At 42.1% G+C, this 26,160-nt stretch overlaps 2 long non-coding RNA genes across 2 annotated transcripts in view; both read right to left on the bottom strand.

The window, feature by feature from the left end:
- The window catches only part of LOC311020840, a 324,545-nt gene that overhangs the window by 40,260 nt on the left and 258,125 nt on the right, over positions 1-26,160 (bottom strand). The gene's annotated exons all lie outside the window — the stretch shown is intronic.
- Positions 8,556-9,656, bottom strand: LOC311020841. Its single transcript, XR_014597946.1, has 3 exons — positions 9,555-9,656; positions 9,433-9,524; positions 8,556-8,750 (listed from the first exon to the last, which is right to left on the bottom strand). It is a non-coding gene; the product is annotated as an uncharacterized lncRNA (long non-coding RNA).

The following is a 26,160-nucleotide window of genomic DNA, read 5'->3' on the forward strand; positions in this document are numbered from 1 at the left end:
TCATAGCCAGAACTCCAATTTTGCCACTAGATAAATCACACCCTATTAGCCTCCCATGGTGCTAGATCAGACTGAAGTGCACCAGACTGGAGTAAGTAGAAGAGCACCTGTCAGGCACAGCAGACCAAGTGTAAGTACACTTAGTGTGGGGGACCACCTAGTTGTATTTCCAAACTTGGAGTAGTCATGTAGCCACAATATTTGTTACTAGGCGAACGTAACAACAGATGTATCAACAAACATGTGCCACCGTGGCTGAAAAGATCCATCGCTGGCTGTTAATTCATAATAAAATCCGATGTATTTAGCCAAACTGCTTGTTTCAGCCCAGTCTCATGGTAGGCCGTGAAATCGTCACTTAATTGTTTTCATGTGCACAAGTTGCTTAGTGTCACATAGCATGAAAACAATAACAATGGAAAGACAATTAGGATCCTTTTTCAAAGTTGCAAAAATGTAATGCATCCATGTGGTGATGAGATGGCCAGAGCTACTCATCCATCCATCCATCCATCCATTTTCTACCGCTTATCCTGTATTTTAGGGTCACGGGGGGGCTGGAGCCGATTCCAGCTGTCATTGGGCGAAGGCAGGGTTCACCTGGACAGGACGCCAGTCTATCGTAGGGCCAACATGTAGAGACAGACAACCATTCACGCTCACATTCACACCTACGGGCAATTTAGAGTCATCAATTAACTTATCCCCATCCTGCATGTCTTTGGACTGTGGGAGGAAGCCGGAGAACCCGGAGAGAACCCACGCTAACATGGGGAGAACATGCAAACTCCACACAGAAGGAACCCGGGCCGACCGGGGACCCTCTTGCTGTGAGGCGAGAGTGCTACCCACTACACCACCGTGCAGCCCAGAGCTACTCATGTAGGATTCCATTCCGAGAAAGACTATGGTGAGCGGGTGGGTGGTGGATCGGTCAAATAAACACTGGACTTTCAAACACAACACCGGTGTTCGACACCCCCGTGTCCAAAAGCTTTACTGTGAAGTGATGTTTTCTTGTTTTCCAGAACGTAATTGATTCTGTTGCCTTAACCTTCGTTTTGTTGCATGATGGTGTCCTGACTACTGCAACAAATCGAATTGAAATAATGCGCATTAGTTTGAAAATTCAGGTAGATAAATCACTATATCAAATTTTGACACTGTGTTGCTTATTTGTATCTTGTTTTTTCCTTCAAAAGTCATTACAAATAGGCAACATACATAAAAATAGCTTCTGTAACCATGAGGCTTCTGAAGGGGCTGAGCATCCTTTAATAATGCCTGAATGTGTCATGCCAACATGGGATAACGGCTTAGTGTTCTGCCAACATGGCAAGCATGCAGCAGAGTTCCCCCCAGTGGCTCCGCTGGAGTTGGCCAACAACGCTTGCTGTTGTACTTTACAGCTTCCAGGTATGAATGTATTAAACAGAAATGGGGGCCTGAACAATCTGAAAGGAAAAAATACATTAGAAAAATAAATGGAACAAAAGGTGAAATGGAAAAGGACACAGTAAGACAGCAATGGTGTGTGAAGAGACAAGAAAATACATGGAGGTCTTAATAAAAAGAACACCGCATTCTGTGCTTGGATGGAACTATAATCAGTGCTTAAAAGTACACACACACACAAACACTGCCATACATCAAGGTTAATGCATTCCTAACAGAACATAATTTGTTCCATGTAAGACAGGTAACGGACTTTAATGCTTTAATAAAGCTGTGCTGAACACTGAGTCTTTCACTACTGCTGCGGCTGAATAATCATTTTTATGGGTGAAACTTAATCTACCTATAAATTGCTTTGTTACACTCTTCAGTGCATTTACACTGAAAGGTTCTCATGGAGCTTCGACTGTAGGCCAGACAAAAATGTTTTTGTCTGGCCGTCTTGGCTGCATTTGCATTCGCTTCAAGTCTGAACCACTTGACCTTAACCTCCTGATATTTTAGTTAGTCCATTTGTACGTTGCATGCACTGCATGATGAGAAAATCGTGCATTTATATAATTTGCTGAATATGTTTATTCACATTTCTTTGCTGATTCTGATCACAATTCCCCAGAAACAGAGAGGGTCTCTACAAATTAAAATAAAAAAGTTAGAGCGAGGTAAAACAAGAGTTAATTCCTTAGATTTGAAAAGCTGCAACAGAAAGTTACATTCATTCTGAATGAATGACTTCCAGCAGTTATAGCAAAATTCATTTTCTATCAATTGACTAATTGATGTCAATGCAAAATTTTTCAGTATTAATGTTCAGTTCAATTTCTGCTTGGCATGTGCTCAGATCCACCCGTTGCTCCTCCAGTCAAAATGGTGATTTCCATTCACTGGTTGCAAAAATCCAAAATGGCGATGGCCAAGATCCAAGATGGCTTCAAAAGCCATGATGTGAGCGTCCACAGAGTCCCGAAGCTTAGTTTATTGAGTTATTCAATATTGAGTGTCCAAGTTGCTCAAGGTTTGATAAAGCACTCCAAGGGTTCCCCAGCGGAACACTCACCAAATGTGAAGCAGATGGGATGAGCAGCTCTCGAGATATGAGAAGAACACAAAGACAGACAGAGATTCCTGGCTTTATATCTAGATAAAGGAGCCTGAAAGTGATTTGTGTGTTCAGGAGTTGTAAAATTTCCAGGCACATTCATCATCTTCCCAAACTACAAAGAGAGTTCCATTTACATATTAAGTCTGGACTATGTCTCTAAAATATAAAATAAGTAGGTTAAGTAGGTACATTTTTTACACATCTGTGTGAATTTATGTGTATCCTTGACACACAGAGAAATATTCTAATGAGTCTGCATGTATCCGGAGAAGCAGACAAATCTGATTGGCTGGTTGAATCACGTTTTCTATATGAGCACAAGCACTCAAAAAGTAAGGCCCTTTAAGGCCTTGGCACAGTGCCAGAGAGGACTTAGTCACCTTCTTTTTCAAATGATAATGATTGTTTGTTTTGGTTTTCCCATTTTTATAGTCAGATCACAGTGCCAGTTGTGATTCAAACTTCGCCCACTCTCTCACTCTCTTAGGGCATTATATTTCCTTTTATTCTTTCTTTTACTACACCAGAAATCTCCACAGAGAAGACTTTTACAAGCCAACACTGCTTCGCTGTGGTTTCTGTTATGGTTTACCTGCTGCACTACATTGTTCCACTAATAACAGGAAACCGCTAACTAATTTGGACAAATTGGGTGAGAAACTGGCCGGTCTCAGCTGGAGTGTTAATGGCTGCTGGCAAAAAAAAACCCTGAACATTTGGCCTGTTATGGAAGACTGTGAAGAAAACGTCATCCATTTGTGTTCTAGTGAACATTGCTTCTATTTTGGATGCATGCTTTTATTTAGCCATGCTTAATTGCCTTGGCATTATTGACAGTAATATAATTTTAAGTGTCATCTGTGTATCTATTATCTGAGGTTAATTACTGCCCTGTCTCTATGACACCCCTTCCAGTCTTATTGTAACACGTTGCTTTTTTTTCTCCTCAGTCTCGACTCATTGTCTTCTTTCTTTTCACTCTCAGCCCACACATCCTCAGGCACTTTTTCTTCAAGTCATTTCCCATCACTCCCAGCCCTCTAACTCCCCAAGTCTGTTTTTTTGGACTTTCCTTAGCCCCTTTTCCAGTCTCCCCTTTCCTTTTTCATCAATCTGGAGCGTTTTCTTTGGACAGTGTCCATGCTGGATAACATTTGTCTGTATTTTTTTCTTCTCCCACATTCCAGCTCGGTTGCTCTCTGTACACCTCTTTCTACTTCTTGCTATTACTCCTGTGCGCATCACTTCTCTTAATCTCTGTTTTTTGACTGGATGTCTCCACCTCCCTAACCTCGTTCTGACCCCTCTCTCTCTCTCTCTCTCTCTCTCTCTGTCCAGATACTTCTCCATGTCAGCTCTCATCTGTCCTTTCTAACCCCCCTCTCCCTCCCTTAATCTGTCTCCCCTGGGACAGTACATACCGTTAAATTGCCTTTTTGTGTCTAAGTGCTTAAACACTTGTACTGACTAAATACACTTTGGTGCATAGAATAGCTTCTAAAAATGACTCACTGAAGCCACCTGATTAGGAAGTTTGATTTAAAGTTGGGATGCCTTGAGTACTTGAATTTTTTTTTTTTTTTTAAACATTCAGTTTAAACTACAACCTATAATGAATTATTACATCCTCACAAAATGTAAATTTAAGTCAAACTAAGTTAAATATGTATATTCACGTTAGAGTTTAGATTCTCTGGCCAAGCCCGAGCCCGACCCTAGCCTCGGGCCGATATTTCCCGCCACTACACTCGGGCCGGATAGGGCCTTTGATCAAGCGTTTGTGTTTGTTTGTTTGTTTGTTCTTTTTTTTTTTTTTTAATCATTGCTCTATTGGCCTAATCTGAGGAGAAAGCTAGGTCATAAACATTAATACATATTATTGGCTATATGTTTAGCAGAGTAGGCCTACGTAAAAAATAACGGTTCTGCTCTGTGCAGCTAAATCAAATGGGATTATTTCAAGCAAGTAGTAAGAGGAGGCGATAACATATGTGTCCGCTTTGTCCAGTTTTATCCTTATCACGGCAGCACTAACGTAGCCTTTAAAATTATTTTTATATTTTTGTGGTATTTTTATTTTTAGTAGTGGTGCAGCCGCACCCCCAGTTCCCACGGAAATGTACATACAACAGCCTATGCATGCATAGTTAATGTGTTGGGCCGGGCTCAGACAGAACGTGCACAGGCTCGGGTAGGGTCGGGCTTCATTTTCTGGGCCCAATCTAAGCTCTAATTCATTATGTAATCATCAAAATGTGCTTAAAACTCTTAAAAATAGCACTTAAACATACTGGTATCACTTCACATGTTCACTTCAAATCAGAGCCAGATCCGGCTTCACTGTCTCCTTCAACCTGCAGGCTCCTCCTCCAGCCAGGAGCAGTGTGTCGCCTCTCCACTGGTTCCAGCAGGAGGCCAACACCACGCTGCTGGAGGCCCAGGCCATATTGCTGGGCCCTCTGGAGGCAAGGGAGACACGGGAGAACCAGAAGCAGGACTGAATGGGGGAGACTTTCAGACTCTGCTGAGATTTTCTAAAGAGATGCTGGTGAGTGCATTGGCACTTTTGTTCACAGGGACTGTCAAAATAGTGTAGTAGCTTTAAATACGTATACCGTATACTGGTACATATATGAACAAATAAACCTGCTTGTGCATTATTGTTACCAATAGCCTCTTCTGAAACACTTCTACACTGATAAATTATCTGCAAATGCTGAAAATACCTTTAACTTTAAGCCAGCTGTGCAGCACTGTTCAGCTGTGAAGATAACGCTTTAAAGAAGAATATTTCTTCAGGAGAAAAACAGACTGAACCAAGGAGAATGCTCTTCATGAATTTCTTAATGAGAGAGCAGAAATAAAGAGGGCATGCTGGGAGGAGATCGGGGGCAGAAGAACAACACCTCCAAGTTTGGGTCCAACCAGCTTGGCCTCAGGGTTAACTTAATGAGTGAAAGGTCTGGGTCATGCTAAAAGTGACTGCAACTAGCTGAGGTTAATGTGGACCAACAATTAGAGTTAAGCTCCATGAATTCAGACAGTTATGTGGGTGTGTGTGTTTGGTGGATTTTTGTCTAATCATTTTTCTGCGTGTGTGTGTGTGTGTGTGTGTGTGTGTGTGTGTGTGCGTTGAAAGAATGCGGAGTGATGTGAAGAACTGAGAAAAGCAGGAATTGTATCATACACAACATAAGAAAACAAATGCCGTTACATACCAGAGTATACTATCATAATTTGGGCAAGTTACTCATCCCCCCACAGTCTTTGTCTGTGTGTGAATGGCTGAATAGTGTGAAGTGCTTTGAGTGGAGGGAAAGACTAGAAAAGCATTATAGAAATGCAGATCCATTCACCCTTCATGTGAAAAACGACATATAAGAGGTTGTCCTCAAATGCAGGAAAAGAAACAACCATTATCAAAAACACTCAAATGTACTAAAATTGCATGAACATGAAGAATTTTCACCAAAGGATGTTGAATTAAAATGCTTATTACTGATGGGTGGTTCAGCCAACAGTCAACAATCCCCCATAGTAGTAATTGTGGAAGAAGTGAAAATATGAGTTCTCGTTTCTCCAATAACCCAATAAACAATGTGTTCACGGACCAGTAAGTGAACATTATGACAGCAATATTATTTTGGCAGGCTTTTGAATTTAGCATATTCATGCATTGCTGTAGTAATTGGCTCTTTGTTTTGTCATTGATGACTATTCATTAGATTGTTTGGACCCAGTCGGAGAGGTGAAATGATGCCCCCTATTTGTTTGATACACATTCTACATTTAAGTATTAAAGTGACTTGATAAGGAGGTCGTACCAGCCTAATAGAAACACATCTCTGAGGTTAGGTAGATTAAGTATGGAAGAGAAGTCTAAACTTTAATCCACCTTCTGTTGAAAATGGAAAAGAGTGGACCACCTCACATCAAAACACAAAAGACTCTGCGACCATCTGGCAGCGTCTGGACTCTGCAGCAACATGTGCAGAGCAATCATCCAGATGTGTCAGCGATCCACTTCTTTAGTGACGGACCATGTACTCCGGCAGAGAGGTAATTTCTTCTTGTTGTTCACTGAGTTGAGTAATAGAAGCTTTCAGGTACATGAAATGTCTTTGAGGCCAGACGTGGCGAGGCGGCACCCGGCAGCGTCAGAGTGGACTTGTTAAAAAGACAGGCTGATCTGCTGGTTGAGTTGGCGCCGTGATCTACCACATGAATGGACTCTCTCGTGAGTTTCCCTCCTGACGGATCCAGAGTGGCACTACTGAAGCAGCTACTGCTGGTGCTACTGTTGGTGCCAGTGTGGAAGTGCCTTAAGATAAAGTTACTCTCACACCATTTACATGCTGACTCCATTTAAACTCATACTTTATATTAAATACTTTCTTTTCCTTCTAAGATAATCTGTTTCAGTGTTTAATTTCACTTTTCATGTATTGTATAGCTCACTGCATTTTCATTCTCTCCTTTAAAGGGGCCCTATTATGAAAAATCGACTTTTCCATGTTTTTCAACCCTAAAATGGGTCCCTGGGGTGTCAATAAGTCCCCACAGTATCAGAAAAGACCACCATCTCCCTTTTTCACTTTCTCAGTTTGAAAGAAATCCTCCCGATAAACGAACGGTTTGCAGAATGTCCACTAAATGACGTCAGCACCGAATTTTGCTGTGCCTTATATGGGTCATCTCGGCTCATTAGAATCGCTCCACCTGTGTGGTCCCGCCCACATAATCCCCATACCTGTTGGCTGTCAGTGTGATGTACAAACCAGTGGACCAAAATGCCAAAATCAACGGAAAGCGAGTTGGCAGTCCAATTGCTGATATTTACTGGCATCGTCGGAGCATCTACGATGGAAATGTGCGCACACGCGTCCGTAAAGAGTGTTTGTGTGTGCGACGCAATTCACCGACAGGAGCTTTGACAACATGGGTCGCTACAGCTCAGGATATGCCTCTAACCTGGGGCTAAAGTTTGGATCAGTACCGACAGTCCGAGAGCCAACCACAGACACTGAAGCGGTAAGTTACTAAATATTATGTAATATGCTGTGTTACAGTTTACCGTTGCTTTCTTAGCATTGGTGTGTTAGCATTGGCGTGTTGCGCTAAAGTTAGCATTGGCGTGTTGCGTTAAAAGCTTCCATTGTATTGATATTGAGCACCGTTAACGATACGTAGTACTGCGGGGCCCAAACCTGTAAAATAACGCTAGACATCAGTTTGCTTGGGAACATTTTGTAGCTCGAATGTGGCCGCAAGAGCAGCTGATCTGTGTTTGTTTACACACCGATGCAAAGACGACGTCACCAAACGTTTGTTTTTGCACCGCTAACGAAGGGATTTTACGAGCTATTGGTGCGTCACAACATCAGTTATAGTGAAATAGTAACGTGTTCCACATTTCAGATGTAGTGGTAAACTCTGACTGTCTGTCTGACTGTCTGTCTGCTTACAGAGCAGCAGCTAACATCAGCGTCCCACACCGACCCACCACAGCTACTGTTGGCAGTCAGCTGTCTAGGAGGACAGGTAAAGGTGTGTAGCCTGACATGTAGCCTACTTGAGATCAGGTTTAACAGCAACTACTAGTAGTTGTGCAGATGTGTATTTCTATTATGTGATATCATGGGTTTCATTCCTCCATACAACTCTGTTACAGCTACTGTGTCCTGCAAGGACTTTGGTGTTGGCACAGCCATGGTTCCAGACCCGTTTCACAACCACTCCAATAAGGAGACCATCACAGAGAGCTCGCCTGGACCCGGTAGAGGAGGAGGATACTTCGGAGGGCAGCTCTTCCTTGACTTCAGAAGAGCTTGATATGACCCTGCAGAGTCGGCCACAAACAGTTTGCGTTTGTGTTCTGATATAACTGTGAATTTCAACTGCTGATTAATTTGACAATAAAGTCTTTACAGTAATTGTAAAATGTGTCATGGTTAATATTACTGAAGTAATGGTCAGGAAGACTGCACAATATGTTGCATAGAGGGATTTATTTTTATAAAACACAATTGATAAACAAACAACAGACTGCTGTATTCCTCTTACGTGTAAAGCACCATAACCAGCTGTATATTTCATGCGTTTTGGAGAGAGAACATTCAGACAGACAGTTCCAACCAGGATGTCCCACCATGCAAGCCTCTTCCTCCTCCAGTTGCTGCATCCGTCTTCTTACCTAGTGTGAATCATGATAATCGTCATGTTATGTGAATAATAATCTCACAACTTGGTGTAACAAAGTAACATTACCCGTGGTGTCTCAATGCAGCAGACGTGTTCAGTGTCTGAAGGCCCACTTAGTCACCTAGATGAATATAGTACAGACTTTGAGCATTTCAACAACAAATCTTGTTAATATGGTAACCTGACTGACTTTGCTGACAAGCTGAGGTGTAAACCTCATGTTTGAATTTTGTAACAGTAAGTTTAGCACATAATGTTGAGATGGAGCACAATCACGTTTATAAAACACAGCACACAGCCTATAATTCACAATTCAGCACATAATTCTGGAGGACGACATGATACTGACCAAATCCTGTTGCTTGTATATCTTTATGTGTAGAGGATGACGTTTTTAATCCCGTTAATGTGATGTAAACAAACTGCCCGCATACAGGACGCTGTTTTCATTGGGTTTTCATCCGTTTAAATATAATGTTCCCCATTTGGAAAACATGCAACAATGAACTGTCAACAACACGGCACTACTAACGATATTAATTGTTGCCGAAAATAGCTCACAGATACGTTACTTATAGAGCGAAGAACGCAGCATTAGCGTCATTGTGGCTAGCGCTAGCTACGCTAACACATCGAGTTACCGTCCAAAACGTTACACAGACATGTTAACTAACCATTCAGAAACGTCCTGCTGCATCCGCGGCGTCGGAACTTCTACAGGAGCCGGTCCTGGTTCTGGGTCGGAGTCCGGTTCGAAGCGGTACGGCTGGACCGCTGTTAGTTTGTAGCGTAGAACCATAACCATGGCAACAAGCTGGACGCGGACAGCATGGGGCGGAGAGACACAACCACTTCCTCAGTAGGAGCGGGGTCAGGGGTCATCTCATTAGCATAAGGCTACACCCCGATAGAATCACCCGTTTGAAAAAGTGGGGTAAAAAAGCTGAAAATGAGCAGTGTGATCCACTCCGAAATACATGTTCCGAATGTTTTTTCCAGTTGAGGAATTCAAAGACCAGGTTTGGAGACATCAATAACTTATATTAACTTGTGGAAAAATAGCATAATAGGGCCCCTTTAATGGTCATGTAGCTACAAAAGCCGAGGAAACCTTAATTTGCATGTGACTTACCTCCCAGTGAATTAATGGTGTTCCTCACATGATCACACTGTTGTATTATTAATGAAGAACATTACAGTGACCCCCCCTCTTCAGCTTTTTATTCCTCTTTTCCCAGACTTCTAATGTTCCTTCATATCACTAAGCACTGTTGTCACAAGTTGAAAAAAAAAATGAATGGTCTGTTGATCCTGAAAACTAGCAAAAGAAAAGAGAAATATAAATAAACATGTGTTGTGCTATTAGGGTATTATATATTTTTTATTCATGAGAAACAAGGCAAGAAGTCAGAAGCTCTTGGAATTACTCATGCATCTGCTCTCGCTCTCTCGCTCTCTCTCCATTCTCGCCCCTCTCACTTCCCAGTAAGTCTGCAGTGTTTCTGTTGGACTCCTTCCCTCACCATAATTTCTCCCTCTGCTACTCTCTCTTTTTCCATCCCTCCTCGGCTCACTCTGTCATTTCTGTTTTAACTGGACTGCTTCCCGGTGGGACAACATTCTGATGGCGCTCCTGACAGGAAAAACCCCCACAGCTGACTTCCATTAGGGAGAACTGGGAAGCAAGACAATCCCATATTGTCAGGTAGAGAGTCGGGCAGCGGGTCAGACTGGAGCCCTTTGGCTGTAGCGCGACTGAAGTCGAATGAGGCCCCGGAAAACAGCCACTATGAGAAAAATCCCGTCAACTCGGTTACATTCACTGCGGCTTTTGTTTTCACTGAGTATGATTCATAGAATGGGAGTTCTACTATATTTAGACTCAGTGGGTCACAGACTCGTTTCTTATCTGATGTTGCTCAGTGACAAATTACAATCACAGAAGTGGACTTTTTGGGACTCAGAGGGTTTAAAAAAAAATCATTAATACATCAGACATTCTGCTGGAGCTGCCTCTGTGGAGTTTTCTTGGCAAGGTAATCAATTTGAGTGAGTAATTAATGTATCACAGCAGGCAGACAAATGTTACCAACTACTTCTTTTTTCTTCTTCTTTTTAAATTGATGTATTGTGAGGATTTGTTTGGGAACGCCAGATAAAATATTCTCTCATACTAGACATAGTGACTTGGCAACCCTGCTTTCAGACTAAAATAACCAATTTCATCATGGCTATCTAATTCAGGACCTACTGTGTGTGTGTGTATATATATATATATATATATATATATATATATATATATATATATATATATATATATATGGGATAAATGCCATTTGGACATTAGTTTGGGTGATTTGAAGTTCAAGACGTCTGGGCTAAATGTAGGTGATTAGTAAAAGTATTTTAAGTAAGAGACCCAGGTTACGTTAAATTAAATTGTTTCAACGTGTGATTCTGACCAACTTCACATTGAAATACATTTTGTAGAAACGATAGCATTATGTGAAAAAACATCACACGACCAATAATGATCAGTAGTGTAGTCTGGCACGTCTCTCAGCCAAAATACAACAAGATTTTATGACTCCATAATCTGACATAGTGACCTTCGTACTAGATGCAGTGTAATCTGAACCAGGTACACATTTAAACACAGATATTTAAACATCTTTTGACCTCCCTATAAAACATTTTTAAGTTCAGTTAAGCTATATTAAAGCTTAACTGATCCCTTTAGTGTGAGTCCATAATGTTGTGGTTATCCTAATATGAGGGCATGTACCTCCAGTACATGCCCTCATATTTTATATATTATAACTGTAAAGAGCAAATCGCCTTGTTAAATGTTCCCAATTTGTAGGAATGAACATTCTGCACCATTGCTCAATCCCAAACAATTATAATTCAAGATGAGGTTAGTTACAAGGGAAGTTAACCAGATTGCTAGTTTGTAACTAAAACCGCCTCATAAAAGTCCCTGAAGTCTTTCTGAGCCAAGGCTCTGGGGGGGTGGGGGGCACCCATCAGGTCTGAGCAGGGCAATTAAGATGGAGGAGAATCCCCACGCTGAGCGACTGCAGACGTCAATTTCTCACTTTCCTGGTGCTGCTGTGCATTACATGTGCTGGAGTGAGGGTTTCACTTTACCGAGGGGTTCAGGAAGCGGGGGGGGGGGGGGTCAAAACTGGCTTATAAAAAGACCCCAAGAGAGACAGAGAGAGTGATTGAGCAAAGGAGGGAAAGAGGGAGGACAGAGGGACAGAGGGAAGGAGGTGAAGGAACGAGAGGAGGAGGACAATGAGGCTTTTGATGAGGCCTTTCTGGGGAGCATATGTGGGTCACTGCATGAATAAACAGACTTTCACTACCCCTAAATCGATGATTTACACACACACACACACACACACACACACACACACACACACACACACACACAGACCCACGTTGTGTTGTTTATGTTCCCCATTTTGCCATTTACACACAAGCTTTTACATATCACTCATACAGGCAGGAACACACACACACACATGAAGACAGAGCCACTTTGTCTTGTATTCATTGTATTCATTTCACTCATTTATGGATGTGGTCCTTTCGTGCCCTCTCTTTAAATCAGTTGGCTTACTCATACACATTAAGTTTGGCCAAGTTTCTCTATTTCACACACACACACACACTCATTGTCCTGCCCTCTGGCTTGCTTTCTCATTCGCTGGCATTGCTACACAGAAGCGTCAGTCGTGTTCTTTTTAAACAGATTTGAAGCTTCAAATCTGTTTTAACAAGATGCACAACAGAAGGGCTCAGCTCTTGTGTTCTAGTCAACAGGGAGACAACACTTCAATCGTTTCACGCCGCTCAAGTGTCCTTAAGCAAAAGACTCAATTCCCAGCAGACCCGTGACTGCTCCTCTGTATTGGCTGACCTACACCAGACCTGCAGGCAGCAGCATCTGATCCGCAGACAACACAGATCTGCGGCTGAAAAATGAGCTCCACTGCGGTAGGTTTTTTTTTCTCAAAAAGTCAATCTAAATGCTAAAATTGGTTTCATCTTATAATAATGATTCACGCGCCATACTGTAATTGTCAAGAGATCTCTCATTGTATAGTCAGATTATTTGAAGATTAATATTGTATAGGGTCCTGAGGCAATTACCATTTCTATTCAGTGGCTGTTGCTCCCCATCACTTTATCATTCACAATCGTGTTCCCTCTTCCGGGGCATGCATTTTGTTTTCCTGCACTTCTTCATGTTGATAAAGGACACTTGAATTTGTTTTGCCTGCCTTAGAAGGATACAGCTGTTATAGGACCAAAACATCATAGCATTCACTACAGTCTATATAGTTATTTCCCCCCAATCAACAAGTCAAGGCTTCATTCTGGCTAAACTGGGCTAACTGGGAAACTCAATGAGAGTGTTAAAGCCAATCTGACACACTAAAATGGGAATGCTGTTGTAACGAATGGGTAAATTCAAATGTATGGTGGAAATACTTATGCTTGTCTTAGATATAATGCAAAGTAATACCTTTGCAAGAGCTTGTGGACAATCAGGAAGACATCAGAGAGGTTAAGTCCCACCCACTTCCTTGTTCAACATGTCCAGTAGTCAACGGTTAGACGGCTAGGTGTTTTGATTCCGTTTGAATTTTGCTATGAATCAATTTAAAAGATAATTTTATAAGTGAAGAAAGTCACAGTTTGTCGTAAGTTACTCTGAGCATCATTTAAATTTGTGTGAAACTGCTCAGGGATCTATACATCGTGCTACATACGTAGCCAACACAAAAAACAAGGTCCCATGGTTGTCCAACGTATGGGCCGTGTGGAAGCCTCTCTATGACTATGACAAGACATGAGACCGTAACAAATGTGTCTATGAAAGCGGTCATCTGGATGAAAGTTCTTTGTTTCTTTTCACTTTCACAGTCCCGTCGCCAAAGGCTGTAAAACGGTAGAGAGCGTCTTTCTGTTTACTCAGTCGTTGATGTAATTTGTCCAGATTATACGGCTCTTTACGGGTATTGCTACCTGATGGTCTCGGGACAAAACAAAACGCCCTCTGGCTGTCCAGGAAACGTAAAACATTTGGATCTGTTTATGCTGCAAACCTTGAAAACAACCTCATGTCTGACTGAGATGTCAGAAGAAGAAAGATTCCCGACTGCCACGATGATCATTTTGGGGTGGCTGCTTGTCTCCTCCCTTATGAAACATGGAGAGCTACTGTTTATTTATTTTAATCCTCCTCAACCAAAGTCTCCCCGCCTTGCCTCCATTTCTCCCTCTGACCTCTATCATTCCAATAACAACATCTATGCTCCATTTCTGATTCAGTTTATATTGGAAATGTAATAAATCTGGTGTCGTGTGAAAGCGGCTTATTTGAGTGGAGGACTGCTCTTTTAACTGCTCCGTCCATTGGTCTTTTGTAGTTAAATCCTGACATCAAATCCAAGACGAGCTTCAGATGTGTTTTTGGTAATCATTGGCTGAACTTCTGGCAACATTTCTAAAGCATGACATAGCTGCTGTTTTGGTTTGAGGCCTCTTTCATTTTCTCTCATTATCACATCACACACACTCACACTCACTCTCTCTCTCTCTCTCTCTCTCTCTCACACACACACATTCTCCTAACACCATTTTTGGAGTCACTCAATGGCGATCACTGTCATTAATCATTAAAATCAATGTCATTTGTTGTGTATTCCTGTCAATTAATTTATTGGTTTTTGGATAATTAGACTGTTGCCCTCAGACATCGGTTGATTGATTGACTAATTGATTGATTGATCGCAGTAATGCCCACCATTTTTGAATTGATGAAAAAAGGAGCACCACTTCCAAAAATGTCTTATCGAACAACTTATAAGTTGACTTATCACTGAACCATCTGGTGCCCAGAAATATATGTTTCACACAACAAAACCACATTTTGAATTACATTTCAATGGAAACGCATTTTGTTGTAGATTATCTTTGATCTGAAACGTATTTGCGATACGTTTCAAACAAATCCACAGAAGAATGAGGTTGGACAGGTGGACGACACAAAAAAAAATAGGGCTTTCACCAGGAGAATGATGTCCGCGTCGCTTTCTAACCAAATGGCTTCTTTAGCTGAAGCATAATCAAGTACCTTTCTGGTAGGGTTGCACATCTCTCTGTGATAAACGATTCGATATGCATCTAGATACACAGGTTATGATTAGATTCAAAAACGATATCCTTTTATTACAGACCGATTCGATTCAAATCGATTCCATACAGTGTAAGAATGATACGATTCGATTCTACGGTTAATATTTGTTGTAGATATTTTATAGAATAAAGAAGCTGATTCTATGAAAGTGACAGTACAATAGTTTCTTTTCAAATATGTAAAATATCACATATCCCCAAGCATTGTGGCTGTATGGCACTGGCAACAAAAAACCAAACAGAACAAGAAAATCACATGTCAATCTATTTATTTTTAGACATGGACCAAATCGGCTGAATCGTTGGCTGGCGGTCACAGGACAGTGTCGTGGACGCTACCCGTGCTGCCGCCGCCTCTTGTGGCGCAAGTTGGGACACAAGCGATTGACATTCAAAGCCGTCCGTCTCTCACGTGCGGTCATGGAGTGCCTGCGGTCACACGGCAGCGTCGCAGCCGCCTACCTGTGCTGCGCCCGCCTCTCCAACTCCACCTCCTCCATGTTCCGTGTTGTCCCTTGTTTATAAGTCATACAAGCTAGCCAGCTACGGCGTTTCGCGGGTAGCTTCAGCTCTCGCGTTGTTTTAGAGACGCTGGTGTAATGCCGCCAACCGCTTCAAAGTCTCGCGATACCCGATCCATGACTCTGTAACCGATTCATCTAGGAATTCATTGATAATTCGTATCGATTGAGGAGGCTGCTACCGATGCAGCCGTATCTCTCACTTGTTGAACCGAATATCCGGTCGCATCGGTTTATCGTTCACAACCCTACTTTCTGGCTTTTTCATTTTGTTTCAATTTTGTCGCCATTTTAAACGAAACCATGCTGTATTTGACTTAACCTTAACCACATCCTTCTGTTACCTCAACCTAACTTTGTAGTTTTGTAGCATGCTTTGTTTTCTTTGTTAACCAGGCGGTTTCAAACTGTTTGAAACTGCAACCGTTTCCCTGGAGACCTCATTGAGAGTCCAGTTGAAGTTTGAGTTTGTACTGAACAGAGGAAACTGCAACCACTCAATCAAGTGATGGTTTAACAATGGAAACAGTAATTTCAACAATTACTAAATAAAATGTGATAGGATAATTGGATTGAAAATATGTCTTCATAGTCATATGTATTTAGCGAGTGCCCGTTTAAACTCACACATACGTTCTGGACATGTGTTGGTTTATTTTTTGTGGTTACAATTTTTTTTAGAGTCGAAATGTCAACATATGTGAGGTGGAACAAAAGCACAACACACGAGTTGACATTTTCACACCTGAACAGTAAACTGCAGAGCATGACGTGTGTGCCTAACTGCAATGCAAAAAAATAAAAAATTAAATGAAAACCTGCATGAGCTCTGAACACACGGTTGCATTCCCTGTAATGGTTGGTTTACTTGAAGGTTAGAAAGGTTCGGCGAGAACATATCCAAAGATGAAATAAAAAACATATCAGATTGTATCAACATCATTTATCGGCTCTTGACCCATCCTCCTGTATCAAGAGGTTCCCAGAGAACTCCGAAAGAACTCTGTTACACCAGAGTCGGTTCAGCTCATCCCTTATCGCTGATTGTCTATCCCACCGGCCCAAATGGACATACGATACCCAAAAAGGTCAACTCGGCGGTGATGCCAAGTCTTTGATCTGACAGCCAAGACAGCTTTGATATGAGCTTATCAGTGAAAACAAGGTCCCTCACTCTTCTTCCTGTCTGCTCCCCCTCATTTTCTCGTTTTCCCCCCTTCCTGGCACCTTCTCCATCTTCCCCTTCTTGTCCTCCGAGTTCCCTGCTGCTCCTCTCCCTCCTTCCTTACCCTTTCTGTGTCCTTTCTCCCTCCATCTCTTCACCCTCCCTCCTCCTTGGCACTCTTGAACTCGCACTCTCTCGTCTCCCAGCATCTCCTGTGTTTGCAGACCTCCTGATCTCCCCACAGCATCTGCTGTTCTACACCCATTTGCACACAAACCCAAACACGTTGATTATCTATTCAACCAGAGAGTTGGACGATGGGCAGAGGGAGCAACTGTCTGTCTAACCCTTTCTCACTCCCAGTGCGACAAATAACATCAGCATGGTCAGTGATCCTACGCTCGTTCTGTCCCTGTGTATGATGCAACCATGTCTGCATTATGGTCAGAGCAACTGACAGATGGACATGATACTTGGTCCTGCACATGGTGTAAGGGGCGGTGGATGGGTCAACAAACACACTTTTGCCACGTCAGCAGAAACATGAGTCGTTATTATCATCAGTCACGTGACTCACTTGAGTCGTTTGTCTCATGACTCGTTAATCTCTCATTAGTCACATGACTCATTAGTCAACCACTCTTTTCCTAAATGTAACTCGTAACTAAGGTGTTGTTGCCTAAACCGAACTCCAAGTGAATACAGAAGCACATAAATCACCTCCGTACTAAAAAGCTCCTTTGGATTCATGAACGTCACTTAAGCCTTTGATTTGATCAAAGCACGTATGTATGCTCATGAATGCTAATCAATTGTACACTGACAGCACTCTCCCACTGCTCAGCAACCCCGCCCATGAAGCACCAAATAAGGAGGTGATGATTCCTATCGAGAGGGTCAAGGAAGCCCAAGAAAATAAAGAGAGGGAGAGAAAGAAAATCTTCTTGACACTGAAATTGAAGTGATTTTTGCAAAGTACTGTGGCGTAATTAACCAGACGATGTTCTCTTGTTACTTTCTTTAATCTGGTGCTGAAATACTATATGATATAGCAATTTGGACAGGTGCGGTGGCTGAGAAGGAACATGCAAGGCTCCCAGCGCGATATCAATACATTACAAGGTGGAGCTGAGGAAAAATATGTTATTTGTCAGTAGCGGCGTGACTGATGACTGTCGTGTCCTTTATCCGTAGATTCATTCAAGAAGTCAAAATAAAATGTTTTACAATCTTGTGATTCATTATTTTTATTATTATTTTTCAATGCGTACCTTAGATCAATTTAATTAGCCAATTCAAATTTTTGAGAAACCTAATCTGAAGCTTGCCCATGTGAATTGCAGACCCTCTGCGAATTGAACACTTTACACACAAATTCGTTCTGCTCACGTTTCATAAATGTGTGCAGTTTGGTTCCGTGTGATCACATTCTCTACAGCAGGGTTGCTGAATATTTATTATTTGTTTGCTTTTCATTTTGGGTGTCATGAATTATTGACTATGATTCTTCAAAATACATTTTCTCCATTGCGGGGATTGTGTAGCAGTCTGGTGCATTTTCACACATCAGGACATATCTTTTCTGGGATGTCTTCACTCAGTTCTCATCCAGTCTTCATTCAATTGTAAAATAATGCCAGTATGAATATCATGCACTGCAGGCCTTTATAGTTGTCCCATTGTCTCTATCTATTACGTGCCACGCTGTAAGGCAAAGGCAAAGTTTTCTTTGAGGAGTATATTTCATACATGAAGACAATTCAAAGTGCTTTCATGAGACGTTAAGGTTGAATGGCAGACTTTTTCCTTTTGAATAATTTATCCCATTGCCTTTCTCACACGCTCTGGTTGGTCTTGGTTGCCATTTCTTTTCTACCTCTAATGTGCAATCTGAGCTCAAGTTGAACAATAATATTGAATAAATAAATTCAACTATGTGCGGATAAACACTCAGATTGTCAGGCGATATAGGCGACATAATTCAAAGAAACGCCCTTATTGGTATAATTAGCTGCTGGGGAAAACCTCTGCGTGGTGCCAAGATTTTTAGTTGGATTTCTTTAGAATTATGGGTCTTGTTTATCACCTCATATCCAGCAAATGCTTGGCTGCTTGTTAACACAATGGCAGGGGGAAAAGAAGCAGCTTTTATAATGACGCTATTTGTATTGTAGCCCCGTATCTCGGTGGCTGTAATGACAGGTCTGAAAGCTAGCTAAAGAATGGATCTGTCACCACTGAAATGTGCCTCTCAGATCCACTTTACACTTCCACATAGAGGTAGAAAGTAAGCCTGTCTGTCCTTTATGAGGAAAACACCTCAGATACTCTTCTGTTGTGGCCGCTGAGCCGAGTTAGGAAATAACACATTATGCTGATAGCAGTGGTTACAGTACGAAATGTTCTCTCTGCTTTTCACTTGCCGTACTCCGAGGAATCATCTAAAAGGAAGGTCTGACTTCTGCCGGCTTTAAAGACAGACCCTGAATGACTTTAACTGCTGCTTCCTGTTCCATCTTTCTCTCCTGCTCTGCCTTGGTCTATTTTAGTTAATGGCCTGCTGCTCCCTTTTTGATGCTTTCTTGCTTAAACAAAAAAAGGATGAAATGTATAGTCTCATTAAAACAGCGTCATTAGAATTTTGCAGTGCTACCTATGCAGCCATAATCATCTACAAGCTTGAGGCTTAAGAAAACAACAGTTTGTCATTCCAAATGGCCAACTATCCCATAAAGATAAATAATTCAGTTTTCCTTGTAGCCAACTTTTTGTTCTTTTTTTTTCAGACTGAGGGGACCCGAGCTGTTCACATCTGATGTTTCTTTTTAGTAAGAGACTTCAGAATAACAGACATTAATCATCAAAACTAGTAAAACAAAACAAAAAAAGCTTCTGTCCTGCACTACACACTACTACGTGTTGCACTTTTCACAATATTCTAATGGCTGAGGGTCTATGAATCCATAAGACGCTCTCTTGGGAGGCTCCATAGGTCTCCCAATCTCTTCCATATCACAGTTTGGGTTAAATTAACTGCTTTTGTGACATCAATCGGCCCCAGACCCAGAAGAAGAGGGATTATATGTCCCATCTAGCCTGGGAACGCCTAAACTGTGGCCATGATAAATCTACAAGCCACTCTCAATATATAATACTTCAGTTTGTAAAATTACTTGAAAACTTGTTATGTGTTTTTACAGCACACGGTGCTGCTCGGTTTTGAACTTTGAACATCCGACTTTTGCAGTATTTGCAAGTCATGCCAACGTCAAGAGCGTGTCACAAATCCAGCCGGTTGCACAACCATTCAGAAACCACTGCATACATTGTAGTGTGTCTAACATTTAATGGGAAAATCGATCTATTTCCAGCAGCCCGCGTGAAGTCAGCAACTGCTGGACTGACAAGAAAGAGCTGCATCCCGTTTGGGAGACCAGCAGCAGCGTGGCTGTGTAAGTCTTTCACATGGAGTTAAGGTTTCCTGTGATAACATTGAAGAGGCCCAACTGTAACCCCACTTTTGCATAACCTGAACTTAATCCAAGAATCTGCTTAGTTGGGTTGATGGATGATTTACATTTGCGAATGTTTTTGTCAATCTACCAATCAAGTGGGTGTCATGAATACAATAAAACTGTGACAAGCTCATTTATTTCTTTTTCCATTTTCTTGCTTTCTGCCCCAATCTGTCAACCTTGCATTTACTTCACCCTTTCTCTCCCTTTCCACTTCTCGCCTGTGTATTTCTCCTGCCATTTCTCTCCATTCTTTTGCTGTCACCTGCTCTCCCTTATACTTCAATTATATTTCTTTTCTTTACCGTTCTGTACCCTCAAGGGGGGGGGGGGGCTTCGCAATGGCCTCACTTACTGTATCTGTTCATCTCTAAGCTGTTCTGCTGTGCTGAAGCCTACAGGTCTAGATGTAGTCCTGTCTTTCACTTCTACCTTGTATCACACTTGCTGAAATGCCAAATAGTTAACATTGTAACACAAATTCCCACCCGTCACAACCATAACAGCGTTGCTAGCACAATTAAATAACAACTGCCCTTAGTGGAGTTTCATACATGATGATACGTAACAAGCGTAAAGTCAGTATTTCACACAAAACCTTTGTATACAGTCCTGTGTTGTTTGACCCTCCAATCAGCCCTGGGTGGACTTTCCAGATTAGTTTTACTCATTGTTTGAAAGCCTGCGTTTCTGTGTGATAAGTTTGCCTGTCTGATGTATTATAAGTTATATTTCCATCGTTCTGATAGTTATTCACTTCGCTGACCTGAATTACTTCATTGGAGCTGCTTTGGTAACAAGCTGATATGATTGTGTTGATTGTGTTAACAACTGTAACAACCTAATTACTGTAAATGAATAGTGATTGTCCGCAGCAGATTTTCTGAGGTAACACAACCTAACAACATTAGCAAACAAGCGCAAAGTCAGCATTTGCTTTTAGGTTCTCACGGGACATGCACAGTGGTCTCCTGGGTGAATGTCCTGAGTTGGTTTAGGCAACACAACCTCTTGGTTGAGTTTAAAAAAGTACATGCTTTCTGCTGAAAAAAGAACGCACCATAACTACCATAAATAAATAACAACGACCCTTAGAGGACTTTCTGACATCACATTGTCTTTACAAGTGTAAAGTCAGTGTTTAGTTTTGGTCTCTCACAGTACACAATCAGCGGCCTCCTCTGTTAAAGTCCTGGGTTAGTTTAGGCAACAAATCGAAATGGTTAAGGATTGAAAAAAAATCATGGTTTGTACTAAAAGAATGACACAACTGTAACAATGTGACTAACATAAATAAATAACAATCAACTTAAGTGGACGTGACTGATCGAAAACTGTTGCTTGATATATGACATCACTTGCTCAAAAACATTCAGATTCATTAGTTTATTCATACAATGCCAACCCTTTTTTGGCGACTGGGCGACAGACATCACATCTGGCTGTTAATCACTTGTGAAAATTGTGAGAGTTTGTAAATGCATAGTGTCATTTAAAGCGGCATAGCGTTTGACATCGCAGAGACTGTGGGAGGGAAATTCACACTGCATCAAAGGTTTTTCATACTCTTAGAAGTAATACGAGAGACGTGGTGAGATTAATATTACATTGTGGTGTCTGTTTTATTAGATCGTGTATTTCTAAAAAGTGACAAGCAAAATTAAATGCAAAGGGAAAGTGAGACAGCGAGGAGAAGTGAGTGACAGCCCCTGCACCCGAAGAGCTTCTACTTCTGATGGAATTTCATGAGTTTAGCTTTCGAAGAAGAGTTTTAGAGGCGCATGCTGCAAACACCGTTTCAAAGAATTTGCTTCTGTTGAGGATTTTGGTGTCACACTGTCATTTTATCACTTTCTCCAGGGAGGATTGCTCTTTTTCTTAAAGATAATACTTACAAAGACTCACACTTTTACTTTTTCATTTGCTATTTTCCCTGTACAACCAGTCGCCTATTGTGTGCACCGAGCAACTCCATTGCAGCACTAAGAGCTTTGAGGTGGAAGGGGATTCCTTTCAGCGGGATCTTCTGAGCCAGTCTATTCAGACCTGCAACCGCCTTACTTCTTTATCCTCTCTGCTGCCGCTACATCTCTAGTGTTTCCATGACAGAAACCCTCGGGTATGAAAGAATCCGCCTAGAGACTATTGATCAAAAGCAGCACGATACCAATTACACTAAAAAGACATGAATACACTGGCTCCAAAATCACCTCATAATCTCACATACTTGAATCATCAGCATCCACATTACAGCCGTCAGATGAAAAACACATCTTCATGAATCAATTCCAGGAATTGGGTTAAACTGCTATTTTTAGATGGGCAACCACAAATACGAGGTCTTAATGTTTCACGGTGCTTTCCGTCAGATGCCTGCTCACGTCACGTCATTTACTTGAACCTTTGTTGAAATGTTTTTATGTGACAGCGGTGGATATGAAGTGACTACAGCATTTTACGTCCATACATGGCATTTTAAAAACAACCTCTCAACACTTGTGTTCTAATAATAGTGTGTTATAGGAGACATAGCCAACAATTTCTGAGCGCAAATCAGGTTGTTCAGTTTGAGTTCTTGAGGTTCAGTCCTGGTCGTCCATTTGTTGTGTCCCGTCCTGGCTGTGCATGTGAACAGCAAAAGTAAACTTTACAGCAAAAGTTATCCTGACAGAAAATGTAACTTCTATTATCACATTTAACAACTTCTGAATTCTAAGCTTTGATAACTGAAAATGTCCAAATCATAAATACCATATCAGTGGGTTGTTCAAATGGATTGGAAGCGATCAATGCACCAAGGTGAAAGGTTGCTGCCTGCATTCTTCAATGGAGTTAATGACAGTCGCGAGTGAATGGTAAAATATGTACTTTTAAAATCATTAATATCCTTTCACGGCCCAAAAGCAGTGTCAGTAGTTTACTCTACAAAAAAAAGGCAAACAAGTATTTATTATACTTCCCTTTAATATATAAATGAACTACCAGCAAACTAGAGCAAAATGCAGTTTAACACATTTTCCATGGTATTTATTTTAATAAAAAATTGTCTCCTACCTAGTTTTTTTTTCAACTATGTAATTCATTCTTTGCAGGTGATGACCATTAATTGCAGACACCTGTTAGTCTTGACTTGTGTGTGTTCTACTGTAGTCTTGAACATATACACACAACTACACTCACTCTCTCAGTCCTCCATCCTGCTCCCAGAAGCAGATTTATGGAGCAATAAAAGCTCATCTCTCGGAAACAGTCACACATTCACTCTTGCACACACACACACACACACACACAGACACACACACACACACACCCTAACCCCGCCAACTGCGGAGCTTTGCATATCCTTTCCCCCTTCAACACACCAGAGACAGATGTTCTCTGTGATATTACATCTGTTTTCTGCAACACACACAAATCACAGACACACACACAAAAACCTCAGAGTATTGAGAAGGACACTAACACATTTTCTCATTGGAACAGGAGGCGAGTTCTTTGTCCAAGACTGTACAACACATCCTAACTGCTGGCTCCGACTGGAAGAGCAGAAATAGAGAGCGAGGATGAAACAAAAAGGCAGATGATGGTAAAGAGCAAAACAGAGAGAGAGAGAGAGAGAGAGAGAGAGAGAGAGAGAGAGAGAGAGAGAGAGAGAGAGAGTGTGTGTCTGTTTGCCATTTAGGCCTCTAACATGAGCAGTTCAATTACTTTTTAGAGCTGTGGCCAAAATGAACGGGGGGATAGGGAGATGACCAGTTGGCCAGCTGGTTCAAGGACTCCTTGGCTCTTTGGCTGGCAGGCTGCATGGCGGGATGGATGGCTGGCTGGATGAGTGCCCTTGAGCAAGGCGCTTAATCCCCATCAGCAGCAGCAGCAGTATGCCTGCTCTGTAGCTTTGGCCTCTTACAAAATAGATATAATTTTGACTTTGCTGTCTGATCTGATATATTTGCAGACATATTTGTCAACCTAGAAACATTCATTGTGACCACATTATTCCAGTTCTTGCTTTAATCCTTCTGTGTTATATCTGTTATGTCAGAACTGCTGACCAAACATGCTGATGCCAAAGGAAACCAGATGACAATCAAAATGTTGCTTGAATAAAGATAGTTGCTGACACGGTATACAGGTCTTTTTTGTCTATTTCAGGATTTCTCTGTTCCTAACCAGCCCAGTTGAAAGAGGCTTTGCAAGTTTCGTGCACCGCGCAGGCTCGCGAGGCTCGCGCAGGCTCGCAAGGCTCGCGCAGGCTCGCGCAGGCACACCTCCCGTCACTCCCACCCGCGCAAGTGGGAAAGAGGGAGGAGAAGAAGGCGTGAGTGGGAGACGAGGAGGAGACGAGGCGTGGACTGGGATTAATACAGCCGATTCAGATCTTCACCAATCAAATGAGCTCCTCTCCTCTCCTTTAATGCGTTAGGGGAGGTTCAGTGCAAGTTCCGTCACTTGACAACCCGATGACAGAAGCAGCGCCGCCGCTCCCACCACGCGCATCACGCGCTGTGCGCGCGTATCATAATAATAACAATGCCGATATTATAAAAAACAGGAGAGAGAGAGGGAGATGTTTTGGTCCGAGAGGGTGAGTTTCCGTTACGCGTGCCATCCGCCTTTGATCTGACGTCAGATGTGACGGGACAATCTATATAGATATAAATTCACGTGTTGATTCAATTAGTTGCATTAAATAGTGTTTGTTGTGATTATTTATTGCATTTAAATGTGCCTGGAACTGTGGAAACCTGCCTGTGAGGTCTCGGTGACGTGTGTGCACTGCGCGCAGTCAGCCAAACTTCCACTCCGCCGAGGTTCGAGCTGGCGGGCTTTCGGCACAGTCTCGGCGAGGCTTTTTGCCACGAAACTTCCGCTACGCCAAGCTGAATCTGTGACGCCTCCCCCTGCTGCGCCGCCACACCCATCTTGGCGCAGGCGATCCACCAAACTGCCAAACTGACCGTGCGCAAGGCTGCGCGGGTCGAAACTTGCATTGCGCCGGCTCCGCCACCCTGCGCCGCCCTGCGCTGCGCCACGAAACTAGGGCCCATAGTGTTTTTTCAAATGAACTTCTGTCTTCACAGGTTCAGGCAACAAAAACACCTAGTTAGGTTAAAGAAAAGAGCGTGCTTGACATTAACTTGACCAAACACACAAAAGACCGGCGTGACAAAACGTCAACTTTACTTTTAGTTTTGCGTGGGACACAAACAGCCGTCTCCTGGATGAAAGTCCCGTTTGATTTAACCCATCTGCCTCCCCTCCCTCCCTCCCTGTGCGTATCTCGCTCTGTATATTCAGTCTGGTGCTCTGCCTGTAACGCAGTGGGTGGGTGCGTCACACGAAAAAACTCTAAATGAACATCGATGGGAACCGCCAAGGAGCACTGACAGAGCTGCATTATGTGACGCCTTGGCAGAGAGAACAGGGTAATTTGCAGAAATTGTAGAAGCCAAAGGAAGAAAATGTGCACTGAATGCTTAGAAAAAGACAGTTAAATGTAGTTCAAGTATTCAACACACAAAGAAAACTACAACGTGTGATATGGATAGATTTTATGAAATAATCTTGACACTTAAGTTAAATTTGTCTACGCACAAATCCCTAGCTCGTCTTCATCACCATATCGGAGGTTGTTTCTGGCGGTGACTTGATTCCTGGTTGAAAGCTTCCTGATAGGATGAGTAATTCCGCAACTCCCAAAATAGTCAAAAGCCGTAGGGCGGATAAAGTTAAGATAATATATGCTTTTTATATCTTCTGTTTGAAATCAGCCTTGGTAATCAAGCCATCAATCAGGGCATTTTTAAATCCGCTTCCCCCTCCCTCGACCCACCACCTGTCACTCACACACACACATTGATTAATTCCACACAAAGACCCCCCACTCTGCCCCCGTGACAAGCACCCCACATTTCAACTTCAAAAATTGGCTTTTTTGTGTGCCGCTGTCACAAAGTCGTCATACCCCGGTTTAGTCAGAAAGAGAGA

The sequence above is a fragment of the Eutrigla gurnardus genome, assembly GCF_963514095.1.
Source record: "Eutrigla gurnardus genome assembly, chromosome: 11".
Taxonomy (NCBI): domain Eukaryota; kingdom Metazoa; phylum Chordata; class Actinopteri; order Perciformes; family Triglidae; genus Eutrigla; species Eutrigla gurnardus.